This window comes from Macaca thibetana, chromosome 14, assembly GCF_024542745.1.
Source record: "Macaca thibetana thibetana isolate TM-01 chromosome 14, ASM2454274v1, whole genome shotgun sequence".
Classification (NCBI taxonomy): domain Eukaryota; kingdom Metazoa; phylum Chordata; class Mammalia; order Primates; family Cercopithecidae; genus Macaca; species Macaca thibetana.
In genome coordinates, this window is record NC_065591.1 from 121,113,597 (window position 1) to 121,141,556 (window position 27,960).

The following is a 27,960-nucleotide window of genomic DNA, read 5'->3' on the forward strand; positions in this document are numbered from 1 at the left end:
ACTCTGACTCTAAAAAAAATAAAATAAAATAAAATAAAATATTGAGGACGTAGACAGGAGTCAGATCATGGAATTAAAGAATGGTTCCATTAATTCAGCTCTTGTAAGCACTTCTATCTGACATAGCCAAGGACTTGATTCAAAATCCTTTCTTTGACCTGAATTGCCTAGAATTCTCCAGGAGAGAAAACAGGCTTTGCAGACTCTCAAAGGGGATGTCTGGCCATGGTGGAACGCGGGCCCTTGGAGGACTGGAAGGGGCTATGACTCAGGAAGCAGCAAGGGAGACAAGCGCCCAAGCCTCACGGAGGAGGGAAGACCAGGCTGCTCTCATCTCTCGGCCCAGCGGCTTCACACACCGGAGTGTGAAAGAAGTTCAAGGAGCTTCTTTCTCCATTTCTCCCCAACGTGCTTAACGTCTCAGGCCACGGGCTGCCAGCACTCACCTTCTGCGGAGGCCGCCCTGCAGCCTCCCTGTTCTGAGGCCCCTGCCTCTCCCTGATGAAACTCCCTCGGTGCTAACTTGGCAAGAACAGGCAAACGCTGCTGTGCTTCCCACTGCCCTTGAAAAGAACGAGGTTTAGGGGAGGCTCTGCACAGTCCCGTGCTGTCCGGGATAGCTGAGCAGCAGCTGCCGAAGCCGGCCTCCTGGACTGAGCTTGGTCTAGCAGCTTATCCACGTGAGCGCTCTGGCTGTTTGGAGGCACCGGGAGCGGCTGGGCCTGCAGCGTCCCACCTGGAGGGAAAGCACGCACCGCGACGGAGGCGTGGGCCCGGCAGCCGCGCTCCCCGTTGCCAAGCTTCTCCGGCGGAACGCGGCGCCCCCTGGCGGCAGAACGCTTGTGGCCGCCGTTACACTCCTGTGGAAACAGCGCCATCTGCCGAACGCTCTCTCACATTGCTGATTGGCCAACGCAGACTTTTCTGTAAGGATTTTTCCTTCTGCTTGCTTAAATCAGGCCGTCCTGAGCCTATTCAAAATGTACTTCTTAAATGAAAAAAGAAAGTGACAGTACAAGATGTTTTGCTCGCTGGAAAAACGAGGATGAAAGGAAAATGGGTAGCGATTATCCGAATAATATGTGCTTCCTGCCTGTAGTGAGGAGTGAACATGGTGGGGCCGCACATTGCAGAGGAAAACGCATGCATTTTGGAGTCAGGCAACTGCGATTAAATTCTCACTAGCTTTGTGAACTAGGAAGGTTACTTAGCATTTCTGAGTCTCATCTGTCCTCATCTGTAAAGTAGAGGTATATTTACCTTGCAGCATTGTAGCAAAAGTTAAATAAAATAATGTGCATAAAATGAAAATTAAATGTGTATGACGTAAATCAGATAATATGTATAATAGGTAGGCTTTAAAGTATAACATAAAAATATCAAAGACATTTTTTTCTAATTGTTAGAATTGTGAAATATTCCTGAAATGGATTTATCAAATGAGAAGATGGAATCTCTCTGAGGTATTTTTAAATTTTTTCTAGAATGGTTGATTCTGACCTTTCTGTAAAAGACGATCTATTTCTGGGCACAGATCCTAGAAACAGAATTCTGCCAAAGTGAGACTCCACTAACATTTATTGAATGTCTGCCACATGCTAGACACTTTCAAAGATGCTCTTTCATTATCGCCAGTAAAATCTGAAGCTTCAGAATCTAGTCCCTCTTCCCAGCAGAAAGTTTTGCCAGGAATATTAGAACCTCTTTTGTACAGCCTCTCAAGTACTTTCAAGATTACTCAGAAAAGCCCAAAACTTTGAACAACCCAAATGCCAATTAACAGGAGAATCAAAGACAGTACATCCATACAATGAAATATTACTGGGCAATGAAAAAGACAACCAACCAGATAAACACCATAGGAGGGACTCTCAAATCTGAGGCAAAAATAAAAAGTCAGGCCAAATATATACTGTATTTGCATGAAGTTCTAGAATGTGAAAATCTAATTCATGGTGGTCGAAATCAGAATCACTATCCGCACAGGATAGGGGTGGGGACTGACTGCAGAGGGGCACTAGGGAACTTGTGGGGTGATGGGCATGTACTGAATGTTGATCTGGGTGCTGAAGCCTGCTGGCACCATCAAGAGAGTGGACTGTTCATTTTTCAGGATGTTTGCAAGCCAGTCAACATCACATTGATAGCTTGGAATCCACCATGGTGGAAATATTTATACTCCAGAAATTGGCAAACACTACAAAGCAGGGCTTTTTTATCCCACCAGAGAGCCAGTTGTAAAACATGTATGAACACACCACTGTATACATTTGCCAAAGCTCATTGAACTATGTATTTCAGATCCATGCATTATACTGTACGGAAATTACATTTCAAAAACAGGGGGTGAATAAAGCTCTCTGCTATCACAATGTGCAGAGCACAGCTGGAGGCCCATGCTGAGCAGCTGGGGAGAAAGGTTGGAATCAGTCATTTGTGGGATGGAAAAGCAAAATTTAAGAAGTATTTTTCAGTCAGAATGGATCTAAAGCAAAAAAGCAGATCAAAATACGTAAGCCTCAGAACAGAAGCGCAAGGCTGGGTCAGCATTTGGTAATGGCTGCACAGATTACAGATCATCAGCCTCGCCTTAGCACGGAGGAACTGGAGGCCCATATCAGAATCCAGTGTTCACCCTCTATAATTTTATTAATTTTATTATTTAAATCACCATACAAACCAGGCACAGTGCCTCATGCACTCTGGAGGCTGAGACAGGTGAATCGCTTGAGCCCAGGAGTTTGAGACCAGCTTAGGCAACATGGCGAAACCCCATCTCTACAAAATACGAAAAATGAGCCAGGCGTGGCGGCACATGCCTGTAGTCCCAGTTACTCAGGAGGCTGAGGTGGGAGAACCACCTGAGCCCAGGAGCTCAAGGTTGCAGGGAGCCATGATTGTGCCACTGTACTCCAGCTTGGACAAAGAATGAGACCCTATCTAAAATATATATATATAATTTTTTTTTTGGTGTAAACTTCTATAATTTTAACACATGTATAGATTCATATAAGCACTGCCACAATCAGGATTCAAAATAGTGCCATCACACCCCCAAAAACTCCCTCATGTTTTCCCTTTATAATCACAGTCTCTCCCATTCGCAACTCCTGGCAACCATAAATCTATCCTCCATCAGTATTTTATCTGCTCAAAAACGAGAAACACAGTATGTAAACTTCTGAGACTACTTCCTTCCCCCACTCCCCAGCATCACGCCTTGGAAAGTGCTCAGTTGCTGCATGTGTAAATAGTTCATTCTTTTCTACTGCTGAGTAGTATTTCATCGTATGGATATACCACAACTTCTTTATCCATTTATACCTGTTCATTCACCTGTTGAAGGACATTTGCTTAGAGTGATTATGAATAGAATATTGCATAATCATAGAATTATCAATAGAATGTTTATATACAGGTTTTTATGTAAGCACAAGCTTTCATTTCTCTAAGCAGTGGGGTTTCTGGGTTACACAACAAATACATGTTAACTTCACAAGAAACTGCCACACTTTTCCAGACTGGCTATACCATTTTTTATTCCCACCCAGAATGTATAAGAATTGCAATAGAGAGAAGAATGAAATAGATGCAACAAAAAATGATATAGGGAGTATCACCACTGATCCCATGGGAACACAAACTACCATCAGAGAACACTACAAACACCTCTATGCAAATAAACTAAAAAATCTAGAAGAATTGGATAAATTCCTGGACACATACACCCTCCCAAGACTAAACCAGGAAGAAGTCGAATCCCTGAATAAACCAGTAACAAACTCTGAAATTGAGGCAGTAATTAATAGCCTACCAACCAAAAAAAGTCCAGGACCAGACAGATTCACAGCCGAATTCTACCAGAAGTACAAAGAGGAGCTGGTACCATTCATTCTGAAACTATTGCAAACAATAGAAAAAGATGGAATCCTCCCTAACTCATTTTATGAGGCCAGCATCATCCCGATGCCAAAACCTGGCAGAGACACAACAAAAAAAGAAAATTTCAGGCCAATATCCCTGATGAACATCCATGCAAAAATTGCTAATAAAATACTGGCAAACCGAATCCAGCAGCACATCAAAAACCTTATCACCACGATCAAGTCAGCTTCATCCCTGGGATGTGAGGCTGGTTCAACATACACAAATCAATAAACATAATCCAGCATATAAACAGAACCAAAGACAAAAACCACATGATTATCTCAATAGATGCAGAAAAGGCCTTCAACAAAATTCAACACCACTTCATGCTAAAAGCTCTCAATAAACTAGGTATAGATGGAACGTATCTCAAAATAATAAGAGCTATTTATGACAAACCCACAGCCAATATTATACTGAATTGGCAAAAACTGGAAGCATTCCCTTTGAAAATCAGCACAAGAAACAGATGCCCTCTCTCACCACTCCTATTCAACATAGTGTTGGAAATTCTGGCCAGGGCAATCAGGCAAGAGAAAGAAATAAAGGGTATTCAAATAGGAACAGAGGAAGTCAAATTGTCTCTATCTGCAGATGACATGATTGTATATTTAGAAAACCACATCATCTCAGTCAAAATCTCCTTAAGCTGATAAGCAACCTCAGCAAAGTATCAGGATACAAAATCAATATGCAAAAATCACAAGCACTCCTATACACCAATAATAGACAGCCAAATATGAGTGAACTCCCATTCACAATTGCTACGAAGAGAATAAAATACCTAGGAATCCAACTTACAAGGGATGTGGAGGACCTCTTCAAGGAGAACTACAAACCACTGCTCAAGGAAATAGAGGACACAAACAAATGGAAAAACATTCCATGCTCATAGATAGGAAGAATGAATATCGTGAAAATGGCCATACTGCCCAAGGTAATTTATAGATTCAATGTTATCCCCATCAAGCTACCACCGACTTTCTTCACAGAATTGGAAAAAACTACTTTAAACTTCATATGGAACCAAAAGAGAGCCCACATAGCCAAGACAATCCTGAGCAAGAACAAAGCTGGAGGCATCACTCTACCTGCCTTCAAACTATACTACAAGCCTATAGTAACCAAAACAGCATGGTACTGGTACCAAAATAGATATATAGACCAACGGAACAGAACAGAGGCCTCAGATATAACACCACACATCTACAACCATCCGATCTTTGACAAACCTGACATAAACAAGCAATGGGGAAAAGATTCCCTATTTAATAAATGGTGTTGGGAAAACTGGCTAGCCATATGCAGAATACTGAAACTGGATCCCTTCCTTACACCTTATATAAAAAACAACTCAAGATGGATCAAAGACTTAAACATAAGACCCAGGACCATAAAAATCCTAGAAGAAAATCCAGGCAATACCATTCAGGACATAGGCATGGGCAAAGAGTTCATGACTAAAACACCAAAAGCAATGGCAACAAAAGCTACAGTTGACAAATGGTATCTGATTAAACTAAAGAGCTTCTGCACAGCAAAAGAAACTATCATCAGAGTGAACATGCAACCTACAGAATGGGAGAAAATTTTTGCAGTCTATCCATCTGACAAAGGTAATGTCCAGAACCTACAAAGAACTTAAACAAATTTACAAGGAAAAAACAAACAACCCCATCAAAAAGTGGGCAAAGGATATGAACAGACACTTCTCAAAAGATGACATGTATGCAGCCAACAGACATATGAAAAAATGCTCATCATCACTAATCATTAAAGAGATGCAAATCAAAACCACAATGAGATACCATCTCACACCAGTTAGAATGGCAATCATTAAAAAGTCAAGAAACACCACATGCTGGAGAGGATGTGGAGAAACAAGAACACTTTTACACTGTTGGTGGGAGTGTAAATTAGTTCAACCATTGTGGAAGACAGTGTGGACATTCCTCAAGGATCTAGAACTAGAAATGCCATTTGACCCAGCAATCCCATTACTGGGCATATACCCAAAGGATTAAAAGTCATTCCACTATAAAGACACATGTACACCTATGTTTGTTGTGGCACTATTCACAAGACCAAAGACTTGGAACCAACTCAAATGTCCATCAATAATAGACTGAATAAAGAAAATGTGGCATATATATACCATGGAATACTATGCAGCCATAAAAAAGTATGAGTTCACGTCCTTTGCAGGGACATGGATGAAGCTGGAAACCATCATTCTCAGCAAACTATCTCAAGGACAGAAAACCAAACACCGCATGTTCTCACTCATAACTGGGAGTTGAACAACGAGAACACATGGACATAGGGAGGGGAACATAACACACCAGGACCTTTTGGGGGATGGGGGACTAAGGGAAGGATAACATTAAGAGAAATACCTAATGTAGGTGACAGGTTGATGGGTGCAGTAAACCACCATGGCACAGGTATCCCTATGTAACAAAACTGCACGTTCTGCACATGTACCCCAGAACTTAAAATATAATTTAAAAAAAAATTGCAATTGCTCTCAATAGCTCTTGGTATTACCAAAGGTTTTCCTTTTTTCAGCAATTCTAATAGGTGTGTTTGGTTTTAGTTTACAAGTCCCTAATACTTAATGATATTGAACATCTTTTTGTGTTTTATTTGCCATTTATATATTCTGCAAAATCCTGTGACAGATGTGACTTGCAAGTTTTTTCTCCCGGGCTATAGTGTTTTCATTCTCTTAATAGCATCTTAAGTCTTTTAATTTCAGTAAAGACCAATTTATCAACTTTTTCTTTTATGGATCAGGCTTATGGTACGATGACTAAGAATTCTTTTCCTAATCCCAGGAAGAGATTTTCTACTATGTTCTTTTCTAAAATTTTTAGAGCTTCACTTTTACATCTATTATCCATATTGATTTCATTTGTGTATGAGCTGTAAAGCTTCAGTGTTTTGTCTGTTTTGTTTACATGAATGTTCAGTTGTTCTAACATCATTTGTTGAAAATATGATCCTTTCTTTATTGAATTACCTTTGCACCCTTGTCAAAAATCACATGGCTATATTTAAGCAGCTATCTTTCTGGACTCGATTCTGTTCCATTGATCTCTGTGTTCCTAGGCAGTACCATACTGTCCTGATTACTGTAACTTTGCAGTATGACTTAAAAGTGAGTAGCATCATTCCTACACCATTATTCTTGTTTTTCAAAATTGTTTTAGCTATTCTAGTCCTTGGCCTTTCCATGTAAACATTAGAATCAGCTTGTCTGTAACAACAAAATGTCCTGGCGAGATTTTTGACTGGAATTGTTTTAAATCTCTGTATCAGTTTTGGCAGAATTGGCAACTTTTTAAAGTTAAGTCTTCCGATCTTCAAATATGGTGTTTCTTGTTATTTGTTTATATCTTCTTTGAGTTTTTTCACTGGTATTTTGTAGCTTTCAGTAAGATGTTTATCTATTTCATTTTCTGGTACTTTCTATGTGGTACTTGGTTTTCAATTTTCCTATCCAATCACACATTTCTGGGTGTGATGGCTTTTTTTTTTTTTTTTTTTTTTTTTTTTTTGGAGACGGAGTCTCGCTCTGTTGCCCAGGCTGGAGTGCAGTGGCGCGATCTCGGCTCACTGCAAGCTCCGCCTCCAGGGTTCATGCCATTCTCCTGCCTCAGCCTCCTGGGTAGCTGGGACTACAGGCGCCCACCACCACGCCTGGCTAATTTTTTTTTATTTGTAGTAGAGACAGGGTTTCACCATGTTAGCCAGGATGGTCTTGATCTCCTGACCTCGTGATCCACCTGCCTCAGCCTCCCAAAGTGCTGGGATTACAGGCATGAGCCACTGTACCCAGACTTGATGGTTAATTTTATGTGTCAACTTGGCCAAGTCATGTCATGGTAGACACTTTGGGCTCAAACACCAGTCTAGCTGTCACTGTGAAGAAACGTTTTAAATGTGATTGACCCTTAAATCAATCAACTTTGAGTAAAGCAGATGACCCTCCATAATGTAGCTGGGCCTCATCCAATCAGTTGTAGACCTTGAGAAAAGAGACTGAGGTTCCTTGGAAAAGAGGGAATTCTACCAGCAGATGGCCTCCAGACACGAGCTGCAACATCACCTCTTCCCTGGGTCTCCAGCCTGACAGCCTGCTCTGTAGAATTCAAATTTGTCAGCCCCTCCAATCGCACAAGCAAATTCCTTAAAATTAACCAATCTCTCTCTGTCTCGCTCTCCCTCTTTTTAAACACACACACGTGTGTCTTTCACATATATATGTGTGTATATATGTATGTGTGTGTGTGTATCCTACTGGTTCTGTTTCCCTAGAGAACCCTAATATGCTGACATATAGAAATACAATTGATTTGTTTTTGTGTGTGTGTTAACCTTATATCCTGCAACCTTGTTAAACTCACTTATTAGTTCTAAGAGGTTTTTGCAAACTCCTTGGGTCTTTGACATAGACAATCGTGTACACTATGAACAAGAACAGTCCTCTCCAGGGTGGGAGGGGCACCAGGTTAAGAGTTGGGCATCTCCTTGTGATGTCCTTATTTGCTTAGGTCCTGCATGAAAGCACACAGTGCCCTGGCTCTTGAAAAGCATGAAAATCCTGAGAGAAAGCAACACAGAACTTTCTCCGTTGTGAGGTGGTGAGGAGGGGATTAGGACACTAGGTGAGAAAGGACAGGCCTAGACAATGAAGCAAGGGGCCAGTGGGCAGATGGGTAAAACCGCCTGCTCCTCAAAACGGCCAGGCTCTGAGATGAAGCAGGAATCTGCACTTAAACTGAAGCTAGATCCATCCCCAAGGATTCAAATGAGTCTGGCATATGGACAGGAATCCCAGTGGAAGTCTTTTTGTGGAGTGAAGGGTGGGGGTGAGTTGCAAAATTTTCTGGGCCAGAACTTATTGTAGGAAAAGAAGAATTGAAACTGGGCATGAGCTCCTGCTTACGGTCCCAGCTACTCAGGAGGCTGAAGCAGGGGGATTGCTGGAGCCCAGGAGGCCGCGGTGTGCTGTGATCACACCTGTGAATAGCTGCTACGCTCCAGCCTGGGCGAGAGCGCAAGACCCCATGTCTAAGAAAAGAAAGGAAAGAATTCAGGCACTGTGAGGTTACCTAGGAACAAAGCTTCAGAGCATTCTGAGTATAACAGAAAAAAAAAGTTTTACTTAAAGTCCATAAAATCCTGGGACATTAGCATCCTTTTTTGGAAACTCCTCTCTTAAACTGTAACTCTAGGGAGATAGAGGTTCCCGCAGACGAACAGAGCACATGGCCCCAGTGCCCGGCAGAGCGACGTGGAGCTGCAGAGTCCTGCGGGGACTAATTTGTACACAAGCACATGAAACACCCCCACAGGAGCCCAGATGTTTCCTCTGTCTTGCTGCAGCCTTTGAAAGAGCTAGAGACCCTGTGAAATCAAGGAGGTGAAAACCCGTGCAGTTGAGGGGTTTTAACTCATGGTATGCTGTTTCTGCAGGCCTGTGACATCAAGAGAAAACAGAAAAGAGAAGGGAATTCCACCTTTGCCCACTGAAAACACATCTACCCAACTCCTCTGTCACAGCTCCTGAGATGGTTCTGCCATCTCCCAGCCCTGAAGACTGTGAGGTCATCTGACTACCTATTACATTGCTAAATATGGCAGGATGTCACCTGACTCGACATTAGGCTGCCCGTCAATCATCACACCCCCTTGCTCCCACTTACTTTTCTATCACCCTGTAGAAGGTTCCCAACAGCTGTCCTTAAGTCCTCCAGGCTATAGAAACCACTCTTGAAACAGTATGTCAGCGTACCATTAGTGTCCTTCAACTCACACCCTCACTTTCCAGCCCCTCCTCTGTGAACGTCTCTCCTTACTTCTTCCACCAGCACTAATCAACCTAATGTTCCTTCACTCTTTTCTGCCCTCCCAGCTTCCCTCCAACCTGCACCCGATCCCCTCCATCCTTTCTCCTCCTCCTTTCCAATTCTGCACACCACGACTGAACACTTGTCAGAAACGGTGCTCCCCCTGGGCCCCTCCACGCCTCCTGAAGCCCTGTCACTTCTTACCACCCCCAGCTCCCTGATGGCCCTGGGCCTCCCTCCCGACAGCTGGGGCCCTTCCTGGATCTCTACACATCACCAAGCTAAGCCAGTGTTCCAAAATAGTCTCCTGAACAACGATGACAACTGCACAGTTATTTTGGAAGGTGAGTGTGGCCAGAGTCCCAGAACAATGCAAGAAAGACAATGGGATGGCGGGCAGCAGGTAGCCTGGCCAGCTCTGTGCAGATGAATTCAGGAGCCTGGTATTTCTTTGAAGGATGACCAGAGAATGGATGAGCACTCAGGATCACACTGAGACCAGGTCCCTAATGCTCCTAATCCCTTAGGACACAAGGACCTGAAAGACATAGAAACTGCTTCTCTGAAAATTGGCTTGATTATTCTCCCAAAGTTGACCAGGATCCAGAGCTTAGATTGCAGGATGTCAGGGCGTATGCTGAGGCCTAGCTGTCTTCAAGCTGCAGTTTCCAAGATAGCCCAGAATAGAGTCCAATCAGTACATGGCAATATATTTCTTCTTTGTTTTCTGTAAGTTTTATAAAAACATACATACAGAAACGTACATAAGTCGTAAGTTTACAGCTCAACGAATTTTCACAAAATGAATACACCCTCAAGACCAGCACCCAGATAAAGAGAATACAACAAAAACAGCAGCAGGCCTCCTCACCCCTGCCTCCAGCCAATACTCCATCCCCCACCCCAGGATAAATGCAATCCCAGCTTCTAACATTGTGCATTGGTTTTGCCTGTTCTTTGAACTTTCTGTAGCAGTTACAGAATATGTACACTTCTGTGATTGGCTCATTTCAGTCAACATAATGTCTGTGAGATTCATCCTTCTTGGATATAGTTCCAGTTAATTCATTATCATTATTGTATTGTACTGTATTGTATTCAATAAATATTACTACATTTCATTCATCCTTTCTACTCTCCGGCATTTGGGTAGTTTCCAGTTTGAAGGCATAAATAGTAGAAGTATTATGAATATTCTAGGACGTGTTTTCATTAAACATGCATGCAGCTCTGTTGGGTACAGTATAGGCCTTGGAGTGGAATTAGTTCTCAGAAACAAAAGAAAATAAATTCGAGTTTCATATAGACTTGATCGTTCCAAGACACAGATTCCCTGCTTGTAGTGAACCTGAGTTGGCCATGAGCAGTGGAAGGAGCGTGCTTGTTAAAAGCACAAATGTGATGCTGGGAGGCACGTACAGATCTCAAGAGATTATTCAGGGAAGCACCAGGTTTATTTTAAATGATGGGAAGAGGTGTCAAATAAAGGTTATAAAAACATCCCAATAAATATAAGGCCGATGGTAGGCTGATAATATCTTCAGAGAGCATGTTTAGGATCATATGGTTCTTCTTCATTCTTCTCTGCAGAACCTCCTGGCAGTTATGGCAGTGGAACATTGGAAACGGAGATGAACAGGAGGTGGGAAGACGAGGCTAAGTGCATGTGGGCCTAAAAGTCCCTGCTTTGGGAGTTTAACAGTCCTGGATGGAGGTAAGGAGGCAGGCGTGATTCTAAGATCTCAAGGAAAGGAGATTCCACGTCATTCTTCTCTTTCCTTGGCCCCTAGACTGTTCATGAATGAAATAATTTCATCAATGCTAGCAGATCCCCTCACTGAGACTTCCAAAGATTTTTATCAACAATGTTATGTCACTCCCAGTAACTCTTTGAAGGTCAATCACAGAATTAATTTTCCCATTTAAAAAATGGAAACACGAAGACCCAGTGGAGTCCGCATTTTCTAGTTTTAGCCACTCTGGAAGTTGTGTCCTGGTAACCACAGTGTCCCAGCTGTGAACTATGGGCAAGTCTACAGCATCATCTTCCATTCGCCATGTGGTTACTGCACCTCTCACACAAACTACCTGCGTTACTCAGTCATCCAATATCAAGGACTATGCCACACTCCTTAGGGCAGGGGCAGAGACTTAGAGATTAATAAAACAGGCCGGGCACAGTGGCTCAAGCCTGTAATCCCAACACTTTGGGAGGCTGAGGTGGAAGAACTGCTCGAGCCCAGGAGTTCAAGACCAACCTTGGCAACATAGTGAGACCCCCATCTCAACTAAAAATAAAAAATTAGCCTGACATGGTGGCACCTTCCTGTGGTCCCAGCTACTTGGAAGGCTGAGGTGGGAGGATCCCTTGAGCTCAGGAGGTTGAGGCTGTAGTGAGTTGTGATTGCGCCATTGCACACCAGCCTGGGCAACAGAGCAAGACTCTGTCTCAAAAAATAAATTAATTAAATAAAATTTAAAATAAAATCCTTTTAGAGTTCAAGTCTTAATCACCACATGGCTTTGGGCAACTTATTTTATCTCTCTGTGCCTCCATTTCCTAGACCTGGAAACAAAAATAAGAGAATGAAATTTATACAGCTTCTCAGAAGAGTATGTAAGTTAAGCCACATAAAGCATATAAATATCTGTCACTTAGTAGCCACTCAGCACATGGTAATTACAGAGCATGGTGCCATAAGAAGTTGCTGGGGAGGCAGACATATAAATGAATGCAGAAAGTATGTGAGGAATACTAAAATAGAAATTAAAGTGTCCTGTGACTTTTTCATCCACATAGACGAGTATCAAAGCTAGTATCTCTCTGGGAGGATCATGGCAGACAGGAGGCAGACTAGATTGCAGCTCCCACTCAGATGGACAGAGCAGCGTGTGGAGTATTGCATCATGAACTTTTTCTCCAGAATGACTGCAGGAATAAATCAGGAAAGCCAAGAGAACCCACAGACCTTCTGAAGGAAGTGAATTGTTCCTGCAGGACCTGGGAGACACTGTGAGTGCCCAAACTGTGGAAGTGGGAAAGGGGTGTTGTTCACCCCCAAACACAACCTCGCTGGAAACCTCAAGATCTAGATCACAGGAGAAAATTCTGACATTACCTGGAGCTGAGTCAATTCAGAGAGCCGTGTGAAATGCAGGGGTAGAGGAAGCAGTGGGAAAATCCCTGTGGGCTCTCTGGGTCCCCCGGCAAGCCATTTCTGCCTTGCCTCCCAGGGGCCATTGGGGAGGGCTACCAGAGGCACTGGGAAAAGGCCACATGGAGAAGAAAGCCTCCAGCTGAACTTTGTAACAATTCCAACTGAACAAGAAGTCTACTGGCCAAAACTACAGGGAGGGCATGAATCCGGTGTGCAGACCACAGGCAGGGAAGCACGAAGGGTTCACAGCTTTCACAGCTAGGAGACTGGTAGCCTGGGGCAAGCTCTCAGCCCTGCTTGCCCACTGCCTGGACACAGACTCAGTGTGTTGAGCGGGGAATGGTGAGAGTGAGACTGGTCCTTTGGGTTGTGTGGGAGCTGGGTGAGGCCTGTGACTGCCAGCTTTCCCTCACTTCCCTGACAACCTGCATGACACAGCAGAAGCAGCATAATCCTCCTAGAAACATAACTCCATTGACCTGCGAAGCACGCCTCCAGCCCCCACAGCAGCCACAGCAAGACCCGCTCAAGGAGAGTCTGAACTCAGACATGCCTAGCACTCCCCCCACTTAATGGTCCTTTCTACCCACCCTGATAGCTGAAGATGAACGGCATATACTCTCGGGAGTTCTAGGGCCCCACCCACTACCTGGTCTCTCCCATACTACCACAGCTGATGCTCTCCTGAAAGTGCCACCTCCCAGCAAGAGGCCAACCAGCACAAAAATAGTGCATTAAACCACCAAAACTAAGGACCCTCACAGAGTCCATCTCACCCCCCACCACCTCCACCAGAACAGGTGTTGGTATCCACAGCTGAGAGACCCACAGATGGTTCATATCACAAGACTCTGTACAGACAACTCCCAGTGCCAGCCCAGAACCTGGTAGACCTGTTGGGTGACTAAATTCAGAAGAGAGATAATAATCCCTACAGCTCAGATCTCAGGAAGTCACGTCCCTAGGAAAAGCGGGAGTACTACATCACGGGAACACCCGGTGGAACAAAAGAATCTGAACAACAGCCTTGAGCCCCTAGACCTTCCCTCCAACAGAGCCTACCCAAATGAGAAAGAACTAGAAAACCAACTCTGGTAATATGACAAAACAAGACTCTTTAATACCCTCCAAAAAATCACACTAGCTCACCAGCAATGGATCCAACCAAAAAAAAAAACCCTGATTTACCTGAAAAAGAATTTATAAGGTCAGTTATTAAGCTAATCAAAGGGGTGCCAGAAAAAAGCAAAGCCCAATTTAGGAAATAAAAAAATACAAAAAATAAGGGGAGAAAGGTATCATATAATAAAAAGCAATCAAAACTTCAGGAACCAATGGATGCACTTACAGAAATTCAAAATGCTCTGGCAAGTCTCAGCAATAGAAGCGAATGAGCAAGAGAAAGAACCTTAGAGTTCCAAGACAAGGTTTTCAAAAGAATCCAACAAAGACAAAGAAAAAAGAGTAAAAAAATATGAACAAAGCCTCCAAGAAGTCTGGGATTATGTTAAACGACCAAACCAAAGAATAATCAGCATTCCCGAGAAGAAGAGAAATCTACAAGTTTGGAAAACATATTTGGTTATCCACTACTGGGTATCTACCCCGAGGAAAAGAAGTCATTATACAAAAAGGATACTTGCACACACGTTTATAGCAGCACAATTCTCAGTTGTAAAAATGTGGAACCAACCCATATGTCCATCAATCAATGAGTGAATAAAGAAACTGCCATATACATATACAATGAAATACTACTCAGCCATAAACAGGAATGAATTAATGGCATTCACAGCAACCTGGATGAGACTGGAGACTATTATTCTAAGTGAAGTAACTCAGGAATGGAAAACCAAACATTGCACATTCTCACTCATATGTGGGAGCTAAGCTATGAAGATACAGAGATATAAGAATGACACAGTGGGCCGGGCGCGGTGGCTCAAGCCTGTAATCCCAGCACTTTGGGAGGCCGAGACGGGCGGATCATGAGGTCAGGAGATCGAGACCATCCTGGCTAACACGGTGAAACCCCGTCTCTACTAAAAATACAAGAAAAATTAGCCGGGCGAGGTGGCGGGCGCCTGTAGTCCCAGCTACTCGGGAGGCTGAGGCAGGAGAATGGCGTGAACCCGGGGGAGCGGAGCTTGCAGTGAGCCGAGATCGCGCCACTGCACTCCAGCCTGGGGCACAGAGCAAGACTCCGCGTCAAAAAAAAAAAAAAAAGAATGACACAGTGGACTTTGGGGACTCAGGGAGAAAGGGTGGGAAGGGAGGGACGGATAAAAGACTACTACAATTTGGGTGCAGTGTCTACTGCTCGGGTGATGGGTGCACCAAAATCTCACAAATCACCACTAAAGATCTTACTCATGTGACCAAACACTACCTGGTCCCCAATAACCTATGGAAATAAAATAATTTTTTTAAAAAAACGAAACTAGGCTGCACGTGGTGGCTCACGTCTGTAATCCCAGCACTTCGGGAGGCCGAGGCGGTGGATTACCTGAGGTCAGGAGTTTGAGACTGGCCTGGCTGACATGGTGAAACCCTGTCTCTACTAAAAGTACAAAAATTAACCGGGCGTGGTGGCACACACCTGTAATCCCAACTACTCGGGAGGCTGAGGCAGGAGAATTGCTTGAGCCCGGGGGACAGAGGTTGCAATGAGCCAAGATCATGCCACTGCACTCCAGCCTGGCCAACAGAGCGAGATTCTGTGTCAAAAAGAAAAGAAAAAGAAACTAATAGGGAACAAAAGCTAGTATCACTCTTACACGAGATCTTTAGGTATTATACAGTAAAACTATCTCAATCTCAGTAAGAACTAAGTAAATAAATAAAATGACAATAAGGGACTTTTATGCATCCAAAATTTTCAGGCGAAGATCATAAGTTCTCTAGCATCATTACATGTCCAGGTTATATTTATTGAGCCTTACTTGCTCCTTCCCACACATTAACATTTCAGAATTATGTATCATTGATAGCAGGTATTCTCTAAACTCACCTGACAGGGTTAATATCAAAAAATAAAAACAAAATTAATGGCATTTAAATAAAAATAGCCTCTGGCTTGAGCTCATCCTGGCGACGACAGTGAAATTCCAGCATCCCCCCAATCTTCTCAGAGTTCTTGGATGGCCTGAGAATGATCCCCACAGCCTCTAGCCAGTACCAGCAACGTTCTTGCAAGATGCTCCCCTCCTTCTTTCAATTGGTTCCACCTCTGTCTGCTAAGGCTGCTTTCCTTTCTCTCTTATGGCTCACTTTACTGATACTGAACTCCTCCCTTCCCAATATTGAGATCTACTGTGTCCTGGGGCTGGGACTGTACCTCTCCCGTATCACTCCCCTGCTCCTCACCACCACTGCTTCTGTCCTGAGTCACAAGCCCTCAGCTAAGCCACAGCATGCAAGTGTGTGTTTCAGTCCAGAGGCAGAGCTGGAGGCCACTTGCTCCAGAAGAAAATGTGCACTTTACTTTCTTACCTTGCTGCATCCACAAGAGGGAGCCTCGTGCCAGCTTCTCCAGTCAGAGTGGTAGCCCCCAAGACTTCCTCTTCCATCCACCTTTAGGTGCAGCATCCAACAAGGTCAAAATCACAATGTCTTGCGTCTAATCAAAAATTACCAGGCATGCAAAAAAACAGAAAAATATGACCCTTAATATAGAGAAAACAAACATGAAAAACAACCCAGAAAAGACACAGACTATGGAATTAGTGGAAATAGTTATTGTAATTGTATCCTATGTGCTCAGAAATTTAGAAGACTGAACGTGTTGGCAGATACATTTTTTAAAATACCTTTTTCTGAAATTAAAACTACAATGTCTAACATGAAAATACATTGGATGAGATTAACAGCAGATTAGACACTAAGAAGAAAAGATATGTGAACTTGAAGACAGCAATAAAAAGCATTCAAATTGAAATACAAGGAGAAAAAAACAACTGAAAAGAAACGAGAAGAGCATCAGGGCATTGTGGGACAACTTCAATCAGTCTGAAAAATGAAAAGATGCTTCCAGATCTAAAAAAGAATCCTTTAAATTTTCAAAGAGCCCATCAGAATTTTTAATAGCTCTATTAGAAAAAGAAATTTTCATTTTGCTGCTTAAGTTCCAGCAGGCCAATCTTTGTGACGAATCCCTTGGGATGTTGCCAATCCAGACAGGCAGCTCTTAAGGTGACACAACAGTCATCCCAGGACTTACCACCACATCAGTCATTTTGTTACTATCTTTAATCATGTAAAATACTTGACCAATGAGGGTTCCTTCCAGCAATGCAAAAGTTATTCAACAATAGGAATCCTGTCTACATCAATCATTACATTTATAAATTAAGAGGAAAACTCACATGATTTCATGAATTAATATAAAAAGGCATTTCTCTAATATTTAACAGCATTCTAATAAAAACATTAACATAGGAATAGAGAGAAGCTATCTAAACAAGATGAAAACTGTTTACCAAAACAGAATTCTATTTTTAATCATGATGGAATAATAGAGACTAGATGTACCTTCCCTCCTCACGTAACTAAAAGCTAGACAAAATATGTGAAGCGAAAGTTTTCAGACATTGGACAACAGGTAGTGCAAGACTGTGATCCCTGAGAGAAAGACAAGTGAGATGAGCCCTGCAAATACTCCCAGCTCACTTCCTGGAGAATTTCCAGGCTGACCACAGGAAAAAGATACCAAAACAGAGTCCAACAGTCTCACTGATTAAGGAGACAAAGTTTAGAGTTCCAGCAGGGCAAAATGAGAAAAAATTGTGAGGCAAAGTACAAAGAAAAAGAACAGCAGAGAGTGAGGGTTCCAGAGATCTGCAGAGCAGTCCCTCAAGACTTCGGCTGAGTACTGCTATGCGCTTGTGTAAGGAGACTACTGAGGCTGGGGAAAGAACAGCAGAGAAGAGTAAGCAGAACAATTTCAGGAGTTTACACAGGACCAGAAATAGTGTCTTCCCTAGCCAGTTTGGGAAGATCTCCTAATACGGTGGGGCATTGGGTACAGTTCTCAAAAGCTTATTGCTTCAGTGGGGCCAAATTAACCCTCAGTGTAAAAGTAAAGTATCTAAAGGAATGTTTAGAAATCCAGCACCCAATAACATAAAGTGTACAATGTCTGGCATTCAATAAAAGATTACCTGGTATGCAAATAAGCAGCAACATATGACCCAGTACCAGAAAAAAAAAAAATCATTCTATAGACATAGACCTATATATGACTCAGATATTAGAATTTGCAGGCAAGGACATCAAAACAAGAATTATAAATTCACTCCATATGTTCAAGAAGTACAAGAACGTGTAAGTATAGTCAGGAGAAAAATGAAACGCCTAACTAAACTTCTAGAAATGAAAAATACCATAACTAAACTGAAAAATACATTGGCAGGATTAACAGCAGATTAAATGCTACAAGAGGAAAGATTTGTGAATCTGAAGATATGGCAACAGGAACTATCCAAATTAAACACTGAGAGAAAATATAAGCCAGAAAAAAAACTAAACAAAGCATCAATAAGTTGTGGGACAATATAAAGTAGCCCAACATATACATAACTGGAGTATCCAGAAGAGGGGAGGAAAATAATACTTGAAAAAAATGGCCATTTTTTCCCAAATTTAATGAAAATAATTAACCCACATGTATTAGTCAGGGCTCTACAAAGAAACAGAAGGAATAGGATATATATATATATATATATAGTATTAATATTAGTATTATACTGTACATAGCTTATATATATAAAATACATTACAGGTGTGAGCCACCATACCCAGTATATGTATTATTTATATATGTAAATATGTGGTATTTTTACTAATATAAATATATTGGTAACATATAACTATATTTACATATATGAACATATTAGAGGGAGAGAGATTATATGAAGAATTGGCTCACGCAGTTATGAAGGCCAAGAAGTGCCATGATCTGCCATCTTCTAGTCAGAGACCCAGGAAGGCCAGTGCTATAATTCAGCCAGTGGTTGAGTCCATCCAGAAGCACTCTCATGGGCACACCAAAAATTATGTTCAACCTGCACGGCCCATGGCCCAGTCAAGTTGACACATAAAATTTATTATCACAAGTCTACCCTTTGTCAACTTGGCACCCATACACGTCTCCTCAAACCAAACTTATTTTCCAAATAAAAATAATAGGTCGTAATTCTGCCTATCTTAATACTACCCTGGATACAATAAAAAACACAGTTAACTTCTTTCCCAGATGAGGAGGTAAAATCCTTGAAAGAAGTTTACTCTTTGATATCCTGTAACACTTGGCTGGGTGCAGTGGCTCACACCTGCAATCCCAGCACTTTGGGAGGCCAAGGCAGGCAGATCGCTTGAGCTCAGGAGTTCAAGACCAGCCTAGGCAACACGCTGAAACACCAACTCTACAAAAAAATACAAAAATTAGCCAGGCATGGTGGTATGTGCCTGTAGTCCCAGCTACTTGGAAGGCTGAGGTGGGAGGATGACTTGAGCCCAGAAGGCAGAGGTTGCAGTAAGCCAAGATTATGCCACTGCACTACAGCTTGGGTGACAGAGCCAGACCCTGTCTCAAAAAATATTAATTAAATTTATAATACTTAAATAGTATGATATAAAATAGTATAAATACACCTTATGTTACATAAGGGCATAAACGTGGAAGGATAACAAAGATACACACACAAATGTGTTTACGCAAAATAAAGGAGAAAATAGACATGGCAATTTACCATCTTTGTTTCTGTAATTGGCCACATGGTCATGGCCAGTATTTACAACTACCTTTTCCCACCACCCATTCTGTATTCCCGTTGCCTTCAGCAAGCACCTCAGCTTTATTCAGTAGGGCAACCTCAACTTTTATTCCTGAAGGGTCTGAGCCATTTGTAGCCCTGCCTGGTTGGGTTGTAGTTTTCTATTGACATAAAACACAGGGCATGGTAATACTAAAAGATACCCTAAGGAATCTCCTGTATTCTGGATATACTTTTCCTTAACTCCATTGTGGAATAGTAGTCCAATTTCCCCCTTGGTAGTCAGGACCAATCATCCCAGCCAATACTATAACTCCCTTCTTTACCTATTAATTGAGAAATATGAGGACCCCAAAGTGGCCAGGCAGAAGTCTTAACTTCCAGTTCTTGGGATCATTGTTGTGTCTCCTGGTGGAAATATCCCTGCCTTATGGAAATATCCCTTCCTCTAGAACTAAGACCTCTAGGTCAGCAAAGCATAAAGTCAGGAACAGGAAGCAAAAATTTTGCTAGTGTGTCACTCGGGGTAATAGTGAGTGGTGCCATTCCCACTTTTGTCCTTTGATTTCCTGACCTGTGAGTGCTACTAGCTACAGGAGAAACAAGATCTTATATTGGACTCTGATTCATAGCATATACTGCCTTCTGGGGAACTTCACTCCACCCCCGCAAGAAATTGCCACCTAGCTGGTGTCGTAACTGAGACTTCAAAATGCTATTCCACTGTTTTATCAAGCCAGTTGCTTCAGGATGATGGGGAACATAATCAGACCAGCAAATTCCACGGGCATGGGTCCATTGCTGTGTTTCTTTTGCTGTAAAGTGAGTTCCTTGATCAGAAAAATGCAACGCTCAAGCCTGTAATGCACTTTGGGAGGCCGAAATACTACAACCATCCTGCTAACATGAAACCCCGTCTCTACTAAAAAATACAAAAAACTAGCCGGGCGAGGTGGCGGGCGCCTGTAGTCCCAGCTACTCGGGAGGCTGAGGCAGGAGAATGGTCTAAACCCGGGAGGCGGAGCTTGCAGTGAGCTGAGATCCGGCCACTGCACCCCAGCCTGGGCGACAGAGCAAGACTCTGTCTCAAAAAAAAAAAAAAAAAAAAAAGAAACAACGCAATGTGAAATACTGCAACGATGAATAAAGCATTCTACAAGCCCATGGATGGTAGTTTTGGCAGAAGCACTGTGTGCAGGGAAGACAAAACGATATCCAGAGTGAGTGTCTATCACATTAAGAACAAACACTGTCCCTTCTATGATGAAACGTCCCCACATAATCAACCTACCACGAGGTGGCTGTGTGATCACCCTAGGGACTCAATGTTGGTCTCTGCTCAATGTTGACCATATCAGGGACTCAATGTCGCTCTCTGCTGTTGGCAGATTGGACCTTCAGCAGTGACTGTAAGCCAGGTTGGCCTTGTTGAGTGAAGTCCACGTTACTTTACCAAGCATAACCTCCATCACTGCCATCACGGTCACTTTGTTCATGAGACCATTAGGCAATGACAGAGGTAGCTGAGAAAAAAGGGCAAGCAGTATCCGCAGAATGGGTCATCTTCTCCACTTGATTATTAAAATTCCCTTTGGTGAATATTCACATGAGACACAAATATCACCATGTGTTTTGCACACTCAGAGAAGTCTGTCCATATATCTCTTCCTTAAGTTTGTCACCAATTTTCCAATCGTGTTCCTCTCAATTCCCTGAACATCCAGCCAAACCACTGGCCACAGCCTGAAGTGATATATAATCACAGGTCTGGCCATTTCTCCTTCCAAGAGAAGTGCACAATCAGATGCACTGCTCAAAGCTCTGACTAGTAAGATATCCCTGTCTTTCAGGGATATCCCAGTAAGAGGTTCTAGTACTGCAGCTGTCCACTTTTGGGTGGTGTCTGCATATTGTGCAGAACCATCTGCAAACCAGGCCTGAGTCTTCTCCTGTCGATTGATCATAGGGAACTCCCGGTAACACCATAGGTGCAGGCAGTGGGAGAGAAGGCAGTGCTGCAAGAGTAGATACCATGAGCATTTGGGCCACTTCTTCATGGAACTTACGTGTGCCTTCAGGGCCTATTCCAACAGGATCATGTATGTACTACTTCCATTTGATGATGGAGTGCTGTGTATGCCAAATTTTATGACTTGGTGGATCGGATAACACCCAGTTCATGAATAGGCAGCTCGGGTTGCATGGTAACTTGGCAGCCCATGGTCAAACATTCAGTCTCTACTAAGGCCCAGCAGCAGACCAAGAATTGTCTCCCAAAAGAAAAGTAGTCATCTTTGGAGTACGGCAGGGCTTTTTTCCAAAATTCTATATGCTTGCACTGTGATTCTTCCATTCATCCCTATCTGCCGTTGACACCTCAAGCACCATGGGTCCATTGGATCATATGACTCAAGCAGGAGAGCAGCTTGCACAGCAGCCTGGTCCTGTTGCAGAGCCTTCTCTTGTTGTGGGCCCCACTCAAATCCAGCAACTTTTTGGGTTACTGGGTAAATGGGCCAGAGTAACACTCGCAAATGAGGAATATTGACTCTAAAATCTTAAGAGGCCCGCTTTCTTGGTTGTAGGAGGGGCCAGATGCAACAATATACCCTTCACTTTAAAAGGGTTGTCTAGCCATGCTCCACGCCACTTGACGAATAGACATTTTGCTGACATATAAGCAAAATTTGCCTGAATTTTAGGCAAGTCACATAAACGTCTTACCAATAAGTCTACAGTAGCTGTTATTTCTTACTCACCAGGTCTAATCAGCATTTAAAATGCTGGAGGAAAAAAAAAGTTTAAAAAAAGGATCACTAAGATTAAAACAACATCAAGTAGCCTAACAACCGTATAATTGAAGTTCCCAGAAAAAAGGAGGAAAAAAAAAAAACTTGAAAAAAGCGGCCATTTTTTCCAAATTTAATGAAATTAATCTAAATATTCGAAAACAGGCTGTGCATGGTGGCTCATGCCTGTAATCCCAGCACTTTGGGAGGCCAAGTCGGGCAGATTACCTGAGGTCGGGAGTTCAAGACCAGACTGGCTAACATAATGAAACCCTGTCTCTACTAAAAATACAAAAATTAGCCAGGCATGGTAGTGGGTGCCTGAAATCCCAGCTACTCAGGAGACTGAGGCAGGAGAGTGGCTTGACCCTGGGAGGCAGAGGTTGCAGTGAGCCAATATCGCACCACCATACTCCAGCCTGGGAGACAAGAGTGATACCCTGTCTCAAAAAAAAATAAAAATAAAAATAAATAAATATTCAAAAATATAAACTATCCTCAAGTAAGATAAACATTTATTTGAAACACCAAGGCACACCATAAACACACTGCTGGAAAGCAGTGATAAAAAACCTTTAAAGTAGTCAGAGGCACACTGCAATGACAGCAAACTTCCTAGGGTGAATGTAAGCCAAGAAACAATAGTGAGGCCACTTTAAAATACTGAAAGAAACTGCCAGTCTAAATTTCTATACCCAGTGTAATGGTTGGCTGGAGCTACCTTAACAAAGTACCACACACTGGGTGCCTTAAACAACGGAAATGTATTGTCTTACTGTTCTAGAGGCTAGAAGTTTGAGATCAAGGTGTCCACAGGGTTGGTTCCTTCTGAGGGCTGTGAGGAATACTAGGTTCCATGCCCCTTTGGTGGCTTCTGGCGGTTTGCTGGCAAGTTTTGGAATTCCTTAGCTTCTGCTGCTTCAACACCAACTTCCGCCTTCATTTTCACCTGGCATTCTCGCTCTTCAGTGTGTCTCTGTCCAAATTGCTCCTTTTGATAAGGACACCAGATATACTGGATTAGGGCCCCATTCTATTCCAGAATGAACTCATCTTAACGTAACTAATTACATTTGCAATCACCTTATTTCCAAATTAGCTCAGATTCTGAGATACCCAGGATTAGGACTTAAATATAAGAATTTGCGGGGACATGATTCAACCTACAATACTCAGTAAAAGTATCTTTTGGTGGGGCACAGTGGCTCACACTTGTAATCCCAGCACTTTGAGAGGCCGAGGCAGGCAGATCACCTGAGGTCGGGAGGTTGAGACCAGCTGACCAACATGGAGAAACCCCGTCTCTACTAAAAATACAAAATTAGCCAGGCGTGGTGGTGTGTGCCTGTAATCCCAACTACTCTGAAGGCTGAGGCAGGAGAATCGCTTGAACCCAGAGGCAGAGGTTGCAGTGAACTGAGATTGCACCATTGCACTCCAGCCTGGGCAACAAGAGTGAAACTCCGTCCCCCACAAACAAAAAAATAGAAAAGACGTACCAAAAGGCAAAAAACACAACTTGAAAAAATGGAGCAAACATCAGAACGAGACTTAGACATGTCAGGGACGTTGGAATTATCAGACCAGTAATTTAAAACACCCATGATACATATGTGAAGGGCTCTAGTAAATAGCATGCAAGAACTAATGGACGGGCAGGGCGCGATGGCTCAGGACTATAATCCCAGCACTTTGGGAAGCCGAGGCGGGCGGATCTCCTGAGGTCAGGAGCTTGAGACCAGCCTGACTAACATGGTAAAAACCTGTCACTACTAAAAATACAAAAAATTAGCTGGGCGTGGTGGCGGGCACCTGTAGTCCCAGCTACTTGGGAGGCTGAGGCAGGAGAATGGCGTGAACCCGGGAGGCAAAGCTTGCAGTGATCCGAGATCGTGCCACAGCACTCCAGCCTGGACGACAGAGTGAGACTCCACTCTCAAAAAAAAAAAAAAAAAAAAAAAAAAAAAAAAAAAAAAAACCTCACTCTAAGACTATTTAATTTTCCTGATACACAGTTCATACCAAAAAGATAAATGCTTCTTTCCTTTTAATTACTAATTTTTTAACAAATAATTTGGTGCCTTAGCAATCTCCAAAACTGTCTAATTAGTTTTATCTTTCTCTTTTGAACTAAAATTAATGATTTTTATGAATTCAATGTTTTTATATATATTCAATATGTTGTAAGTTGTTGGCATTATGTTGGGTTTTCAAATTATCCCATCGTTAGACAGAACATCCCTTCAAGCAAGCTCCTGTTTTCTCTGGACAAACTCCTTTTTCTTTTAACCGAGGTTTCCCCAAGTCAGAGCCAAAGGAAAGGCTTCTGTGTAGGTAGCGCATTTGGGAAGGTGATTCCACGGAGCAGGAGTGCATGCCATGGGGAATGCTAGGAAGGGGGGACATGGTGGCCACTGGGAGCCTTTTTCTTTTTTTCTGACTTGTACTTTTTGAGGAGCATTTTAAAACATGTCTCAGAATTCTCCACCTAATGGCAAAGAGGTGAAGCATTTATACACTGGCTGCTACTCCTCACTGATCAAGAGTAACCTCCTGGGTTACTCCACCCAAATTCCCAGTTGCACTTGCATGACCACTAGGTGGGTTCCTACCAAGTTTCTATACCTAGGAAAGAGTCAGATACACTCTAGGGTGGAAAACAAGTGATCAGTAGCACAACCAGACAGGAAACATTATCTGTTTATCCCTGTACAAAACCTGTCAAAGCTTGCATAAACAACTGACCACAGCTACGCCCGAAATAAGAGGTGAGGCTGGGAGGACTTTGAATGTTGCACAAGAGGTGTCTGGTGCTGTTCACTCTGAGCTATTCATGCATCTCCTAAGTCTAGTCTATCACAGAACCTCCTTCAACAGTGATCAGCCACAATTTCTGCAAGAATTCCATGTAAGTGGATAAGTGGAACAAATTACAGTTCCCACTGCTCAGCAGGTCCAACGCCATGATTGGGATAATCATCACATACCACCTTCATCCTCACTTCAGCCTGCAGCATACTTCTGAAAAGAAGTTAATCTCTTAAGGGGTTTTTTTTTTTTTTTTTTTTTTGCCTTTGAGTATACATGTGATTGCTAGATTGTAAATGCAAATTCCTGAAAGACTGTTTCTGAAAGCAGAATGATGCAGCAGAAAATGAAAAGGTTTCCCTCTTATTCCAGCAGTATCTTGTCTTCAAAGAGAAGTCCATTACATCTTGCCTTGATTTTTACGGTTGTGTTCTTGGATGGAAAGCTTAACTGGGTAGTAATTTCCAAATGTTCTTTATAACCACTCTGTATATTATAAGCAAAATTGTTTCATATTTTGTTGTATCTTTTCCTGTTTAGCACTTCATGCTTTTTAGTCTATTGCATTTGAGAATGTAGTTTAGAAATTATTTTACTGTTGGCCGGGCGCGGTGGCTCAAGCCTGTAATCCCAGCACTTTGGGAGGCCGAGACGGGCGGATCACGAGGTCAGGAGATCGAGACCATCCTGGCTAACACAGTGAAACCCCGTCTCTACTAAATACACAAAAACTTAGCCGGGCGAGGTGGCAGGCGCCTGTAGTCCCAGCTACTCAGGAGGCTGAGGCAGGAGAATGGCGTGAACCCGGGAGGCGGAGCTTGCAGTGAGCTGAGATCCGGCCACTGCACTCCAGCCTGGGTGACAGAGCGAGACTCCGTCTCAAAAAAAAAAAAAAAAAAAAAAAAAGAAATTATTTTACTGTTAAAGCCATGTGAAAACTAATAGAAGATAATGAAAATGAGTGTACGTTATTTTGTATTTAACTTACTGTTTTGTGGTGTGTGTAAACAAAACATTAGAAATATGTTGTCTTTTTATAATAATGCTCTTTGACCTCATTTAAAGTGATCTGCCATGAGGTCTCAATGATCAAGTTTTTGTTTATTCTAGTGTGTTTTATTCCAATACCTAAGGAATTCAGCCAACTTTTTTTCTATCATCAGATAGTCTCAGAAAATAATGTGCTTTATCTATATTATTGCCTCTTTTCAATATTTAAGAGAATAATTGTCTTCTGGTTTCTACTGAGCCTAGTAATAATCACTAAAGACCTAAAAAAAGTGAGTAATTTTTTTCTTCCGTTAGAGTATTTGGATAGCCCATTCAAGATAATGGTGGTGTGAAAATGAATCATCCAAGCTTTTTTGCCATATCTAAATTTTGAATAATACCCACTTCCAAAAATTTCAAATATTGTCTTATAGCAGTCACTACCACTTGCATTAATCCTGTATATTCAGTGGATGTGAAGTCATAATTTGGTATTATATCAGAAGTAGTGTTAGTCACTGGTCTTGCTCGTTGAACATTATTTTCATTTGTAAAATTAGGGAATTGGTTTGTTATGATGGGAAATAAGTTAATTTTCAGGGTCCTGAGAAAGTTGCTTCATTCATGGCAGTGCTTGGGGTAACTACAGTAACGTTTTTTCAGGTATTTGGTGTCATGTTTTGGAGTTAATGTTTAGTGCTTACATAATTTTTAATTATTACATAATTTTTATTGGTATCTTACCTTTTTGGTATGAACTGTGTATCAGGAAAATTAAATAGTCTTAGAGAATGAGTTGTGGTTTTTTTGAGACGGAGTCTCGCTCTGTCGCCCAGGCTGGAGTGCAGTGGTGTGATCTCGGCTCACTGCAAGCTCCGCCTCCCAGGTTCACGCCATTCTCCTGCCTCAGCCTCCCGAGTAGCTGGGACTACAGGTGCCCGCCACCATGCCCAGCTAATTTTTTGTATTTTTAGTAGAGACGGGGTTTCATCATGTTAGCCAGGATGATCTCGATCTCTTGACCTTGCGATCTGCCTGCTTCGGCCTCCCAAAGTGCTGGGATTACAGGTGTGAGCCACCGCACCCGGCCGAGAGTTTTTATTTATAGAATACTGCACTCCAGCCTGGGTGACAAAGTGAGACTCTGTCTTAAAAAAATAATAAAATAAGTAATGAAGATAACTTTCCATATCTTCCTGTTATGCTCATACATGTAACACACATGTAAACATTTTTTAAACAACAATGTGTGTGTGTGTAATATAATCTCATTAATGTGAATCAAATGAACAAAAAAAAAAAATTACCAACTCGATCGAACATACATATCCTGAACACTCTACGCAACAGCAGCAGGACACACAGGCTTCTCAAGTGCACGTGGAACATTCTTCAGGAAGACCATATGTTAAGCCACAAATCAAATCTCAGTAGATGTTAAGAGATAAAAATCATACAAAGTATCTTCTCTAACCACAGAAACATGAAGTTAGAAACCAGTAACAGAAGGAAAACTTGAAAAATTACAAATTTGTGGATATCAAACAACACATTCTTAAGAAAACAATAGGTCAAAGAAGAAATCACAAAGGAAATTAGAAAATACTTGGAGATGAACAAAACGAGAACACAACATACCAAAACTTGTGGAATACAACAA

At 42.3% G+C, this 27,960-nt stretch overlaps 1 protein-coding gene and 1 long non-coding RNA gene across 6 annotated transcripts in view; one reads left to right on the forward strand and one right to left on the reverse strand.

Moving 5' to 3' along the window:
- APLP2 (amyloid beta precursor like protein 2) overlaps positions 1 to 27,960 on the forward strand; it is a 726,249-nt gene that overhangs the window by 351,084 nt on the left and 347,205 nt on the right. The window lies entirely within an intron of this gene.
- The window catches only part of LOC126934991 (uncharacterized), a 178,428-nt gene that overhangs the window by 144,253 nt on the left and 6,215 nt on the right, over positions 1 to 27,960 (reverse strand). For 4 of the 5 annotated variants that reach the window (XR_007719172.1, XR_007719171.1, XR_007719170.1 and 1 more), the window contains 3 exons: positions 23,279 to 23,493; positions 16,433 to 16,559; positions 15,540 to 15,657 (listed from right to left, as the gene is read on the reverse strand). This is a non-coding gene — a long non-coding RNA (uncharacterized LOC126934991). Of the gene's footprint in view, positions 1 to 15,539; positions 15,658 to 16,424; positions 16,560 to 23,278; positions 23,494 to 27,960 lie in introns of all 5 variants that reach the window. The other variant, XR_007719174.1, reaches the window with a different exon arrangement.